The sequence below is a fragment of the Oenanthe melanoleuca genome, chromosome 3, assembly GCF_029582105.1.
Source record: "Oenanthe melanoleuca isolate GR-GAL-2019-014 chromosome 3, OMel1.0, whole genome shotgun sequence".
NCBI lineage: Eukaryota > Metazoa > Chordata > Aves > Passeriformes > Muscicapidae > Oenanthe > Oenanthe melanoleuca.
Genome location: NC_079336.1, coordinates 104,442,812 through 104,458,554, shown reverse-complemented (window position 1 = coordinate 104,458,554; position 15,743 = coordinate 104,442,812). Strand labels below are relative to the sequence as shown.

The window sequence follows — 15,743 nt, the reverse complement described above, 5'->3', positions numbered from 1 at the left end:
ACAGGAAATGAAATAAACACCTTCACATAGAACCTGTTTTAAATGATACAGAGCCTAAAAGGAGAGAGTCTGTTAGACACAACATTGGTCTTTGCCAAGAAAGTTTGTAGCTCATAGCAGATCTAGGTCTTCCCAACTTAGCTGCCCAGTTATTTTGATGTAAGCACCAAAAAGAGGTCCATATGTGAGATGTGCTTTAAGGCCAAGGTCTGTGGCATCTCAGTTAACAGGTGTAGACTATTTGGGATGGTAGGGAAGAAATAAGCCTTAAATGGGTGTTTCAAATCACCTTGGATATCTGTGGCAATGTTGATAACTGATTGGAAATCTTATAAGGGACCCAAGCACTGATCCTCAGCTTGATAAAACCTGCCATAATTTGGAAATATTGTGCCTAGCTCAGGCTGGAGATTGGCAGAAGCCACAAAGCCACAGCAGCTACTGCATTCTGCAGGCAGGGGGTGGTCCTGCTCTACAGGGAATCCACTGCAAAGGCACACGTGGAGTCCATAAAATTTTTTCTAACAAAACCTTCTCCTGAATCAAATTATGTTTTGTTTTTCCTGGTTTAAAAGAACAGATAGTATAATGGGAAATGTCATGTTTTAAGAGAGTCATACAAAAGTATCCTGTGAATCCCAAGATTTCCAGAGAAATGTTGCTGGCTCTTAGCAGAACTATAAACTGAAGCTACCAGATTGATATTAAAAAACTGAAAGAAAATTAAAACCCCTCTCGATTAAAAAAGACATGAGTATTTTTCAATTTTGTCACACATTTTCATGGAGGAAGGAACAAGAAGGAGCTGCTTCTTATTACCCAGTAGGAAGCATTTAAGAATGTGTTTACTGGTCATTCATGACACAAATACTTCTGGCAGAGGCAAGCAAGCTATTTTTTAAGCATTAGAGCCAGCCTGTTGGTCACAGAGGATCCATGTATAAGACAGTGGTGCCACTGCATTGGCAGTCCATGAAAGGGATGCCTCAATTAGGCTGATGAGCATGCAAAATCATGGAATGTGCTTTATCCAAGGAGGCTGTGCACTCCTTGGATAAAGAAAACTGTGAAGGGCACTTTGCATGGTATTTCCAGTTTAAGTTTAGAGACTGGACTATACAGCAGTAACCATTAATTATGATAGTAAAAATACTAATAGGTAAAAAGATCCTATTTCTCCTTCTGAATGTTTCCTATCAGAAAAATTCTTCACTTAAGTTTCATTTCCTTACACAGAGCAATTCACACTCTGAGCGAAAACTTAACAGTGTAACCATTAATGTACAATAAAAAATATAATGAAAACGAATCCAAATTAAAGTTCTCTAAACTTAGTTTACCTACTCTTCCTTTCATGGCATATTTACTATAGCAGGCCTAAAAGTTTAGACCCATTTCATTTCTGCCTGTCCTCCAATTTACAAACCCTGAATTAATGCAGCTCTTTTCACAGTCCACAGATGAAAGAACAGTGCAAATATCTGAAGGAAATGATAAGAACTCTAGGTGCCATGGATCACATTCTGTGCACTTCCCAGAGTAAGCCAAGGCAGCAGTGCTTTTTGGCATTCATCATTACAGTCCAGCCCTTGGATCACTGGCATTGTGGCCATGTGCAGCCAGGTTTCCACTGAAAGAGCAATGCTTATAACAAAAGGCCTCCCTCTCAATGAGAGCACAGCAGTGATTTGAATATCAGGCCTCCAAAAGGTGTCTTTATTTCAAAAATTTTGCCAAGGCCTGCTAGTGGGCCAATCAGTTTAAGTGCATGATGCTTTATAGCAACAAAACTGTGCAGTCTCCAGAAACTAGAAACCTGTGCAATGTGGGGGAAAAGAGCTGCCTTCTTGCCAAAACAAAATTCCTGGTTATATAGAGTATTGGATCAAAGACGAAGTATTTTGCAGAAACACAGCACTGTCACAAACCTCATCATCAAGGCTTTGGGGATGCTGGATGACAGTCCCTCTGGTGTCCTCAGCCACATTGGCTGAGCACAGCCAAGGCTGGACCAGCCCCCTGCACCTTCCTCCAGCTTTGCTATGGACATACCTTCCAAATTCTGATTTATTCCACGTTACCAGCAGCAGGAGTGCCCCTGCTGTTCTGGACAATTCCTCCTCAGCAACTCACAGCAGCAGGGCAGGAAGAGGAAAATTGAGATGTCAATTCCAAAGTCTGCCCTGAATTTTGTACCAGCAGTAGCTGCTCTCAAAGGTTTAGAGCTCACCTCTTCTTTCCCAAAGCCTGCAGCAGACCCAACTACTTAAAGCTCTTGGACAGAACAGGGATACAGAAAGCATGGAACAGCTTTAAGCTTTCTGCATATGTCCTTTGGTTCCTGGGATCATAGAATCATAGAATAGTTTGGGAAGGGATTTTAAAGATCATCCATAGTTCCAACACCCCTGCTGTAAGTTTCTGCCCAAAGATTTTTCCACCTCCCAGTCAATTAAGAGAAGGTGCAAAATACCAGAGAAATGGCATTTCCTAGTGATTCTGATAAACAGAGTGTATAACCAACTACTTTAAAAGCAGGCTTTGAAATGCCACTGGCCCGCTTTGTTCTAAGCACAGTCCCAGAGAGAATGTCAGGTCACATAACTCATTTGTTATCTTTATACAGAGGAGCTCCACTAAGCGCCAGCCATCATAAAAATACTAACATTTCTTTTAGTGGAAAACAAATAGAAGAGAAAAAAATGCAACAACTCGCTTAAAAGGAAGCCAATTAGCATTTCAAAGATTGCACATTGTCTGTAAACAGGGATGTTAATACACAGGGGACCCGGGCTCCTCTTCAGCCACAGTCTGAGTTACGCAAATGGAGGGAGCACCATTACAGAGATAAAACTCCCCCATGACATAAACCTACACGGTGCATTCATTTAGACACACTCTTTGCATTTTATTTCCCTCAGTGGCTTAAAAAAATGCCAAGAATCGGAGTAGCATACGAAGAGCATTTTAATTTAGCCTTAGATAAGGCACTTTCCTCCTCTGGGCAGCAAGCACCCAGCAGCAACAACTTCATATACAACATGAAGGGAAGAGTCTGGGAAAAAACTGCAGTAATTGAGGTCACATCCTCTGTGATTGCAAGGAAACCCCCTCACACATTTCCCCCCATCATCCATGGACATTTCCATGTATATACAGCTAACTATTTTAATGCTATCTAAATATTTATCTCCCGAGCAGATAAAGTAGTAGGCATTTAATTCTAGTGATGCAAACACCTGATGGCTGGATGCTCTCCTCTACCTGTAAATGCAAAACACCAGCCATTCAATTATGTGGCAAAATTATGCGACAGTTATCTCTGAGGTTTTTGGAATCTCACACAAAAACTGTGCTTCACATGGTTAAGCAGCTAGCTCTCATGTTTTACAGGGAGGGAGGGAAGGAATAAGGGAAAAGTTGTGCTTTGTGGTTTTTTTAAGATCTCATTTGCAGCTGTATAGTTACAGCTTACAATTTAATAATAACAGAGTGGATGTGACAATGCAGAAATAAATTATATTCAGTGTCAAACACAAAGCAAGATGCAAATACATTTTTCTGTTAATTAACCAGGCTTTCCTTTCAACTGGTCTGATTTGTAAATAAAGCTTACAAACTTGTTTCAAGGAAATGTGGGAATTAAGCAAACAAAAAAAAAGGAATCCCAAACCCTAAATTAAAACACCTTAAATAAATGGTCTCCTAGTATTGGTCAGCAAATTATATTTGCTGTGTTTTATTCAGAGGATATGTTCTGAATAAGAAGAGGTTGGGCAGAAGGATAGATGGATGAGAGGACAGACAAGACAAAGGGAAGAGAGAGAAGAAAAACAAACAACTAAATAACACTAAATAGCATTCTCCTGCACCTATGACTTGCCTCTAAGGATTTGCTTTCCAAGCACTTTATCAAAAATGTTCAAGTCCTTAACTGATCTCCTAGGGGCAAAAAAGGGGGCCTGAAAAGCCTTAGGTTTTAAGCATTGCTGAGACATGCTGGATGAGATGGGGAAATACAAAGCTTTTGAAAGGGTGAAAAATCTCCAGCCAGTAGCTGGAGTAGCTGGCAGTAGCATTGAGAAGAAAGGGGAAAGACAAAGGGGGATTCTGCAGCAGAGAGGGACAGGACTTCTTAATGACTGGGCTACCAAGACCATTACCACCCCAAATTCCTGTGAAAGCTCACAAAATGAACTTACAAAGCTCAGCAAAACCAACTTCTCTTAGTAACAATCGCATCCTTAGGAAAGCAGGACTAGCTTTTCCCAAGATACATCTGCTAATTAGAAATGGTGGGTAATAGATCCAGGTGGTGAGGCCCCAGATGAGGACAAGATTATTCCCGGTGATCTCTCTACCTGTTTCTTCTGACTGCTGCTCTCTGAGGCTCCACAGATGGTGTTCTCTTTAAATTAATCTCACCCTGCCAGCCAGAAGGATGCTTCTGTTGTACTTGGCAATACAGGTGAACAGCCTGCATTTAGATCTCAAAGCAAATGCCCCAGGTGTTCCAGCAATATGGCAAAGCAGCTGATGTGCTCCAGCCTCTTCAGGCCTGGATAAGATTCAGCTGTGTTTTCTCATCTCTAAGACTAGCTAGAGAAAAATCACAACATTCAACGGGCAAACTTCACACACTGGAGCAAAATCTGAGCTATCTTTGCTCTAAATGGCTTTATCAGTTCTGAGCTCTGCCAGTGCTGTCCTGCCTTCTCTTGGAGAAGATGGATATGTATCCAGCTGATTACAGGTGCAGGTTAGCAAGGAGCAAGCTGGCTTCAGCACCCAAAGCTGTGACCAAAACTTTGCCAAAAAGCACTGCTGTGCTCGTTCTCACTTTTGGAATGTGAATATGTGTAGCTGATTTCCTTCCCTCCTACATGCAGATCCTTCTCCAGTTTTTTCAGCTGTGTGCTGGTGATCTAGTTGGATTCACAAGCTGGGCAAGAGCAAGCTATATCTATCCTTGAATGGCTGACCTCATTATAAGAAGGAAATGGTTCTGGCAATCTAATACATTGCATGGCACTGCTGCTTCCAGGGTCAGATATAAGCCTCAGGTCATGGCTACCTCTGGTGGTTAAATATCCCATAGCAATTGTGATAAGAAAAAACGGCATTAACCATATTTTACAGCCAAATCTTGACATGAATATCTCTCCCTCAGGCTCCCCTTGAAAGTTCTTTTCACTTTGGAAAGATTTCCTGTGTCTCAAACATCACACCTTTAACTTAGAACTCTTAAACATTGGCTGTATTTAATGCCAGAGGGAACAGTTTCATGAGCAGATTCTGTGATCTCTATATGCATCAATTTCTAAGATAACTTGGGTTCCTTTAGATAGGTACAAGATATAAATGTATTTCTTATCATCTGCTTTTCATGTTCACACACTTCAAGAGCCAGCTGGATCTGCAAGTGGAACTGCATCCAGAAAATCTATGCCATGCTGGAAGCCGGCAATACTGGAAATATTGTTTAAAGACTTTTTCCTTTAACTTTCTTTTCTTTTTAAAGCAAACTTGGCCATACTGCAATGCCAGAAGATTCAAAACCAAGCTACAAAAGCATTCCCTGAAAACCAGCTGTGTTCCAGCTGCAGAAGCCTGCAGTACCATTGTGTGGTTCCAGAGACATGCCAGTAACCTCCCAGTAACCTCAGTCAGCTGCAATTCAAGACTCAGGGTTCTATGTGCAAGCAGATTTATGGTGATACAGGCATTAAAAACATTGACAACAGTTTTAAAAGACCACAATAGCTGTATCTACCACACACTGGACAGTTACTGCTTTGGAAGTCAGAGAGATAAACCAAAACCACAGAGGAGGCAGTTTTACCAGACCAAGATGAGTGTGGAACCTGTTAGCTACACTTATGTGAGGGTAATTGTACAGTATCTGCTGTCCCAAGGGAGAAGTCCCAAAAAATGAGAGCACAGCTCTGGTCTCTTTTGGCAATCCAGCTCTTTAGATCAATGTGAGCACCAGACAGGAGCTCCTGACATCTAAAGGAAGAATTGGGTGTGCTGGTAAGGATCACAGCAAAACACCCTGAATCTGTGAGGTGAGATCACAGGAAGGGCCAAGGGCTTAACTGAGGTGTGATGGCAGCAGCCTTGCAAAACTTGGGAGGATCTGAACCCAAGTGAGGGAGAGGGACCATACCAGTGCTTACCCTGGCCTCACACCCTGTTGATCAGAGCATGCTGGAAATAAATCTGAATTAATGCTGGAAGGGTTCCACCCCTGATCCTTGTGTCTTAGAGATTCCTGCAAGACAGCCATGCGGGAAGCCCCTTTCATTGCTGGGACAGCACTGATAGAATGTGTCACCTGTAGGGACCTTTCAATGCTCAGAAAAGAGCAAAACAAAAAGCAATGAAGCTGCTGTACACTCATAATAGCAAGTCCTCCTCAGTTTTCTGACCTCTCCAGACCAGCTGGGTTGGTGCAGGCACCATGCTAAAGTACCAGCACCCCAGAGAGGGGGTGATGCTCAGATCCAGCTGTGCTGACTACCTCCCTGCTCTGTCTGTGAGCTTCCTACTAATCTTCCTTCTAGCTAGGATAGCTGGAAGAATCAGGCAAGTTAATTTCCTTGACTCGAGCTGCTGGAGTCAGGCATTGATTTTTCACCATATCGACATCATATTTTAGAGCACCTGAGATATATCCATTTGTTCTCATTTGACACCTTTGTGCTACATTTCAGGTTGACAGATCATGAAAACACGTTCAGCAGTTGTACATTACCTGAATAAAACACCTAGTAACTGTGGCAGCATTTGGCCACAAATTGGGAATCCCAATGTTTTCTAGGCCCTGATAGAGTGAATTTGCCATCCTGACCCCCTGACTATACACCACTGTTAGCTGTAACCAGGGGGCAATGGAGAAGAGGCTATTGACTTTTTCTGCTCAAAATCCAGAACAGAGTTTAACCAATTTTTCTGTCCAGGTAAGAATGATATAGCCTGTAAGTGACTGCTTATTTCCTCCACAAAGAAAATGCTGAATGTGTAGACATGCTGTCTTTCAAGGGCTATCAAGTAATGTAAGTATTGAGAGATTTTAGGATGATATAAATGGAATAAAGGTGGTTTTGGCCTCTGTGATAGAAATGATTACTGGCACAGTGACTGCAGAACAAACAGTAAAAGCACATCCACAAAGGGGAATAATAAGTCAAAGGGGTTATATATCCCAAAATTTCAGTGTAAAGACCCTGCAACAGTGAAACAGTAATGAAGGTCATCAAATTTGCTGGCTGTAGAAAGCAAAGGATTTTAGACCTCAGGATACCAGTCACAAGACTGAACCTGGGAGGAAAATAATTGGCAACTGTTACAGCAAAGTACAGTGTTAATCAAGTAAGTACATTATAAGCATTGAAGCATGTGTACAGGAAAGTAAAAAAAACCCCACCATTCCATACTCTTCATGTTTCTCTTGGATGCTCTCAAACAAAACTAAGTGTTTCTGCAGTTTCCCATAGACTGCAACTCACAGTTCATCATTCAGAGCACTGGTTTAATTGCAGCTATGAGCACATGCACAGCATACAGGAGTACTCCAGGAAAGGGCCCTCAGAGATCCTGCAAGACCCCAAAAAGGAGATGCTGAGCTTTTTGTGAAATAACAGAAAGTCCCAAAGAGCTGCACTTCTGCACCAATATGTTGAGATGACACTACTGCCTGATTCAGCTGCAGCCCTAGAGATGTAGGAGGGAAGAGCTTTCTCCCTGGTAGATCATTCAGAGTGGCTGGAGGCAAGGTCAGTTTGGGCTGTTTGGATTGATACTATGGGCCAGGTGTGCTGGTGATGACCTTGCACGCTCATCTGGAGGCAAAATGTGATAAAAGCCAACCAAGCAGAGGAAAACTGTTCCAGATGGCAAGACCTCAAAAGAATGTTCACCTGTCAACCACATTAGGAAAAGGTGAGGGGACAGAAAACCTGCTGCTGAGAAGTTATGCATAAAATTCAGAAAACAGGAAGAGAAAATCCAGAGGAAAGCATTATGCTTCAAAGATCTGAGTGAGATTGGGTGGGATCTTTCCTGCTCTGGGTCAGCTGCAGTGAGAAAGGTTTAATCTCAGCTGGGGTCATGCCCTAGCAAAGTAACCTCTACTTTACAAGGCTGTACACACATTTCCCCTCACTGTGTAGCAGGCTCTGGCCTCCCTCTCCAAGCACAAAAAGCAAGGACAGCTATGAAGCCATGGTGTACCTCATTAGCAGAGCCAGAGGTGGGAATACACAGAAGAGAGAACAGGACAGAGCTGAATCAAAAAGTGTGTCTCTTGATCCATGTGACAGTATAGAGTGAGTAAATGCCACACTTCTCATATGAGAACAAGATTTACTCCTCACCTCAGCACTAGGAAAAAATACAGAAATACACAGTGAAATGAAAATGTTCTTCCACTCCTCAAAGAACAAGCTACAGAATCTTTCAGTCCTAGGGCATATGATGTTTTCTTTTCATTCCTTCCTGTTCTGTACTTGAAAAAAAAGACAGTTGTCCAAATCATACCTTCTCCACTCCCACTGTGTGGTTTCCACCCAGTTATGACTGGACTCCACTCTATTTTGTGAAACTCCTGGATGAAATGCAGTTTGTCTCCCTGCTGCCCTAAGTGTCTGGCCATTTGAGTTTTTGAAAACAGCTATGACATAGTGCCATAACTTGGGCAAAGTGGAACATCCATCCAAAACCTAAGTACATGGGAGCACAGAATTTCCAGCTCCAGAGCCAGCTTAGTTGGATCTGTGTATATTCCATCATAATCAAACTTTATTAAATAAAGTAAGAATCTAAAATTCATCAATGCTTAACAAAAGGAAGACTCCTTTTGCAGAAGAAAGCACAAAGACATAACATTTGTCTGTGAGGGATCAAATTGTTCCCTGGTGAAACCGCCTGCACTTCTTTGGTCTGCTGGACTTATTCTAATTTAAGACTGAATTTCTTACTGTGACACATAGGAACTAAGCTCACTGTTCAAACAGATACCTCTGTAGCTGTACAGTGTATGTTAAAGTGGTGCCATATCTCTGGAGGTGCTAAAGCTTATTTCTAGAAATACTGTTGGCTATAATGCCATCTGTAACAGTGCAGTCCTTGGCCAGTGAGTCCTACTTTTCCAATATGTTACAGGAAACTGTTTCTAAGATGTCAGACTCTCTCCCATATTCCTTTCCCTCATTCCTTGGGTGCTATTTGAGACAGTTTGAAAGAGTTACATGTTTTGTTTGCATAAGGCACTGCTGTCTCTCTGGAGGGGTGAGATTAAACCAATGCCTGGTAGACTGGGACCCCACCATTTGGAATATGGATTCTATTATCTCCCCACTTTTCATATGTGAAAAGGGCATTATCAGTATCTTAAAGCTCTTCAAGACTTGTAGCTCAAAAGTAAAAAACTTGCAATATCATGTAGCACTATTATAAACATATGAGGAGTAAGAACGACATCATAGCATCTGCTTTTCACTGGGATTTCATGATTTTATATTTTTTGGCATTCTCAACATGGAAAATCAACATGAAAAAGGCACTCCAATATATTCCATTAAAAATCTCCAGTTTCTCCTCCAGCGTCTTTCAGGATTTAACTTCTTCTCTTTCTTTTCATTTTCTGTGTATGGAAAAGAATTCTAAAGCTTCTTTTACTTGATTTAATGCTGAGTGTGATTCAATTCAGTGCTGTAACCTAAGTTAATTAAACTAAACAAAGGCTGCATTGTCAACACATTCAGCAGGAACAAAGAGATTATATTTTTTAATGCAATAAAAAATGCCAATTCATAATACTATTTCTATTCTGTCTACTGTAAATGAAATGAAGAAAACAATCAAATAGAGATAATAAACACTATCATTGTTACAGTATTCTCTATTGTTGTTTTCCTGTTTTCTTTCCTTTTGGCTTTTTGTCTTTTACCCTTACCATCAAATCTGGTAACATAAAGTGACTGTGACAGCAAGCAAAACGTTTAAGCTGAAAAATTCCTTACATTTTCTACTTTCATATTAGAAAAGCATACAGAAAAAAAAAATATTTTTCCTTGCAAGAGATGAAAAATAATTAAAACTTCAAATTAATCTTGCACCACCTATTTTTTTATGTACATTCAGGCTAGAACCTGATATATGGAGAGTAATGAAATATGACTTTTTTCCCCTCAAGAGACTGAAATCAATATCTACAGCAGACTACTGACAGTGTAATAACCACCCACACTGCCAATGCACAGCATCCTCAGGAAAGCCTGTAGGAGGTCTGCATCCCATTTGCTGCCCCATCCTGCACCATCAGTGAAGCTTCTTTGCTGATGTAAGAGCCTGGACACCTCCCACTTCACAACTGCCAAAGCCCAAACACAAACACAAACCCAAGGACAGTGGGGAAGAACCCCCACTCCTCTTCTGCAGCCTGCAATGTGTAAGTGGAGCAGAGAAGATGCAGGTGAGTCTAACCTGGCTACTTCCATAAGGCATAGAAATCCTTGGATATCCTTTTCTGCTACAGCTATAATGCCTTCAGGAGGGCAGAGTGCTTGATACAGACCAAACAGCCCTTGGACCACCACAAACTCAGCACAGTGGGCTGGCAAACATAATCTAGTCATAAAATCTCCTCAACTGGCTAATACTACAGCTGAAAAGCTCACTGGAGTTTTGAGAAAATAAAGGCATACAAAGTGAGGCACCTCTTCGGATTTCCACTCCTAATCTCCCTGCACACCTCCCACAGTTCCCTCTACTGCTTTCCAACAGCCCATATCTCTGCACAGCTCAGAGCTTTAAACACCCATTTGCAACTTTCTGGTTCCACAGCCATTCCAGCATTTCTGCAAAAGGTCCAACTGTGCACTTTTTCTTTTCTTTGCCAAACATCAGTGTCTGTTAGAATAGGATTTTAAAGATGTATTTCCTATTTAGTGTCTTGATATGCTGTAACAGTCCAGAAAATGGCATCTGATCTATTCAATATGGATTCTTATCAAACACCAAACACATTATATCTGGTTCAGGATATTTCTTCCCCTCCTCGTTATGCAACTGAATAAAATAAGTTGGAGCCTTTGTACTACATGTTCAGAAGGCACAGCAATCCAAAGTACTCTTTTTTTCCAAAAAAGATGAAATTATCTATTTAAAGATTCTAGGGAATTTTAGGGACTTTTATATTTTTTTCATAAATGTCTCATCTCTCTCCACTTGAAGAATTAAAGGAGTTTGGTTAAGCAATAAAATTGCCATGAATCAGTAATAAAAAATGTCAGATTTGTCCAAAAAGACCTTTCTCAAGAACTTTTTCATTTCTCTGTAGCCACAATGTCATTTTGAAATTTTCGACTGTTTGATAACAAAGTCATTATTTTGACATTATTTATGACTGTACCAATGCATACAAAATCCTATAAATGCCTGAGACTGAGGCGATAAAACATGAGAGCTCTTCCCCCCACATTTTGCAATATTTTATTCTCTCTTAAGATTATGCCATAAAATTATCACTCCTGCTAAAGCAAAATGGACAAGAATGGACAAAGTGTTGCCTACAGGTTATAACTATTCATGTTACAAAGACTGTTGAGCAAAACTGGGCTTAGGTAGAACAGAACTTGGCAGATGTCAAATTTGAAATTAGGCAGACTTCAAATTTAGAGTAAACAAGGCACATCAGAAGATGGACAAAGGAAATGACATGTACTGCAAATGATGGAAACCTCCCCCCCGCTTGCCCCTGAGCCAGACCTAACCCAAATTAAGGTGAGGATCTTACCCTACCACTCTCAAATGTTTCTCATGTGGAGAAACATCTCAGATCAAGATCAAACTATAGTCCAAACGGCACAAGATGACAAAATATTTCAGCCCAAATAGAGAAGAGAGAAAACAGAGAAATAACAGCAATAACTGTTCATCTCCTTGTGCTCTGACAGAAATCTTACCCCTTCAAAGAGTTAAACTTTAAGAGTTAAGGGTGATTAGTGAAGGAAACCTGTCACATCCTGAGGTGTCTCCTTAGACCTGAGATTACCTCTGGAGGACATGCAGGTGGTCTGGAACCCAGCTCTTTCCAATGCCCACCGATGAGAGACTGCAGGAGGCTCTCTTAGAGGTTTTCATGGTTTATTCTTCCTTATCTCAGGAATGCTTGGTCCAGCGAACAGCGGTCTGCTTGCTAGACGTCCAGGGCAGAATCTGCCTGGTGGAGGCAGGACTTATCTTTTATACTCTAAATTACGTATTTGATATTTACAATTATTTTCCAATACACCACAACCTTATTGTAATGTCTAGTTTTGTCCCCATCCAATTGAAGGATGCCAAGGTGGCACTCCAGCATGGATGGCATGAAGAAGGAAAAGGAAGAAGCATACCACATCCCAAATCCTCCATCTTAACCTCAAACCTCCTAATATAAACATTTCTAAAAATTCACTTTTCTATCTTTTAACGGTCTAATTTATACTCTGTTTATTTTTATGACTTGCAATTCTTCTTGCAATGTTGGCAAATTTCTCCAGGGACCCAAGCCCAGCCCCCAAGACCCCTGGGCACCTTGCCAGGGTCTCTGACTCCCCTGCCAGGGGGGTCTAGAAGCACCCAGGGAAGCCAGGGGAACACCCTGGACTCCAACAGAAACATCATATTGAATGTCTTGATGAAGGGAGATAGAAAGAGAGGGGAAATAAAATGACAGAAGTGAGAGTGGGCTCAGAGGAGAAATTGGCTGCATATTCATGCAAATATGGGATTTACTTTCATGTGTTGCAAACTGCGTTGTGGAATAAATGTACTGATTAAACCGACAAATAAGTGCTGAGTGCACGGTCATTACAACACAACAGGATGATTTCCAAGTGCACATATAAAGGGACTGCCAAAAGTTCTGTTAAAACTGTGTACACTTACCTAGTCAGCAAATAGATCAGTGATCACCACTTGCTCTGGTTTTTAATAAAGGGATTTGAATATATTCCCCAATCTTATAAGAAACATAGATTTTCATTATTCTTTTGTGAACCAGAATGAGTGCATTATAGTAGTTGGAAAAAAAATGAAAAAGGCATCTTAGTTTGCCTTTTTTCTTCAGCTGCTCCCTCATAATATGTAACTTCAAGTTACAGTAGGAAAAAAGGGAATAAATTGGCACATGTGATATTTTATTACTGATTTTGGATAAAGCAACACCAGGTTTTTATGAAACACACAGTGCCTCACATTGTTACATTCTTCAGGGTAATCTGGCTTGGTTCTTACTGCTGGCAATGGGATACAGTAGTGAGACTGCCAAGATTTTGATTCTTCATTCCTCTGGGCTCCCAGCATCCCAGAACCTTGAAAGCACCAGGATCTGCGACTCCCTGGGAATTCACACTATAGCACGACCCTGGAGCCGTGAAGTGAAATGAGCTACACGGAAAGGACCCTGCAAGCTTTAAAAAACCCCAGAGACAAGCTGGCAGTAAAATTTGTGCAATTAAATCAGAAGATGACCTATGGTTTGCCAGAAGTTCATGTATAGAGAGACATGTGTCTAAACCAGCAAGAAACAGACATTTTTTCCATGGAAAACCACATCATTGAAAAAGTTCCTAGCATACTTCAAAGCCGCAGTCAGTAACTGAGTGGAAATCCAGATTTAGGTTGGAAAAGGGAAAAGAGACTTTGTTGGTCCTTTAGCTGGACCCTACACAGCTCCAGTTCTGAGGACTGAAGGGATTGCAGATGACTCCCAAGAATCTAATGATCCCAGTGAGACAGAGAGAAGAGAGAGGCAATTACGTGCTACCTTTGCTCTGGGATGAGTTTGAAAGCACACACAAAAAATCTCATGTAGAAGAGAAAAGTTTGTAATTTAGTAGTTGCTACATTTGGCTATGCATATAGATCCAGAATGGGTCAAACCAACTTAAGATCCATGAATTTTTGTTTAACAGGACTAGCACATTAGCCTTTTTCCCATGTTCTTAGACAAAAGTACAGTATTTCATCCTATATCAAATGTACTGTGTGTGCTGCTGGAAAACTATTTAGCAGAATTACTTAGGAGATAGCTCTTGGGTTACATAAAATAATGTCACATATTAAATCTCTTTTTAATGCCAGATAATCTCTTTCCATTAAGAGGAGTCTCACATTGGGAAATACATCTTATTTTATCAGTCTGAACTTTAGCTGATTTAATTTTTTTTATCTCTTTTTGTCCAGACCCACTTCACTTTATGGCAAACTTTCAAAACCCATGTGGCAGAATTTGTGCCCACCAGAACCAGAAGCATCTAGCAAGATGAGCTACAAGGGTACTTTTACCCATAAGAAAGAAACAAGGCAAGGGAAAGGCTTTATTTCTTTCTCTGCTCCTGCTCTGCAAGACCACCCATTTATTTTCCCCACAGACAGTACATTTGAAAGAAGCTGAATAGAATATTTATGCTGTTATCCTGCACACAGACTCAACACATCTCCTCTTATCGTGGAAGTTACCAAAAGATCACTTAAATTGATGACACTCCTTTTATGGACTTTAACAAGCTTTGGATCAGATCAATCCTGCACAGTATCAACACTTGAGACCGCAGGCAGGAACAAGTTCCAAAATATTTAGCGAGAACTTTTTACTTATTTAGTATTTAAGAAACTTTTAAACTTAGTAGTTGAGAAACTTTTAAATCAAGGGCTGGAAAAGGTGCAAAGAGCAATGCTTTTCTGACATTACCTGCTTTTCCCTAACATTGCATATTTTAACAGTAAGTAGAACAGATGTTGAAATATAATCTCTCTTCTGAGACCTAAATGACTGTTCCTAACTGTTGAGGACACTAAAGTAGTAAAGAGGAGAAAATGAAGGTACATTTTGTTCAATTTAGTTGTGATGATGCATAAAATAATACGTAAATAATTTCTATTTGGAGGAGAGTAACAAAATGACATTGGTATTTGCAGTAAGAGTGAGCCTGTATTGCATAACCTGGGTTTGCCACTGAGGTAGGCTGGTACCATTTACCTAAATTTGAACATAAGAATTACATCAATTCTACCTTGATTCTCATTAACACAGCACAAAACCAATACCATTATCACAAATGATAACAAGCAGATGTGATTAGTCTCAACTTGGACAGGCAATTAAAATTTAAAAAAAAAAAGAATGGAAATATTGTTTAGCTGTATATGAACAAAGAGGTTCTATTAACCTGGCTTTGCAGTGAAGAAAATTGTCAATATTGCTAACACAGGTTTGCAATTAAGTTGGTGTCAATGTGGTTGAGAAAAGGACTTCATAATTAGGACAACACAGTTAGTATTGACCTGAATTTTCAATAAAAATCATGTCTGCCTTTTAATTTGGAACTGTAAAATTCATCCTTGGGCTCTACAAATGACCATATAATTAACTTGCAGTTACTTTAAAATTAGAGAATTATTTACATAATACATTATTTTTATATAAACATGTGCCTTTACAAGTGGTGAGATGGCTGCAGGGTTCCCAGGAGCATCCAACACTTAAACTTTTACATTTCCTTGTAAAAGTATTCCCAAGATTTTAAATACTTTACTCCCATTAAAAAAATACTGCTTCAGAAGATGGCATTCTCACTTCAAATATTGCTTTCTTCAATAGAATTACTACTTTTAGTTACTCTTTAGTTAAATCTCTACCAATGACCTCACAAATAACTATCATACCCATTTATGTGCTTAAATGCAAAAAA

General features: G+C 40.3%; 1 protein-coding gene across 9 annotated transcripts in view; it reads right to left on the bottom strand.

Annotated features, from left to right (window-relative positions):
* The window catches only part of MACROD2 (mono-ADP ribosylhydrolase 2), an 841,709-nt gene that overhangs the window by 23,142 nt on the left and 802,824 nt on the right, over positions 1 to 15,743 (bottom strand). The gene's annotated exons all lie outside the window — the stretch shown is intronic.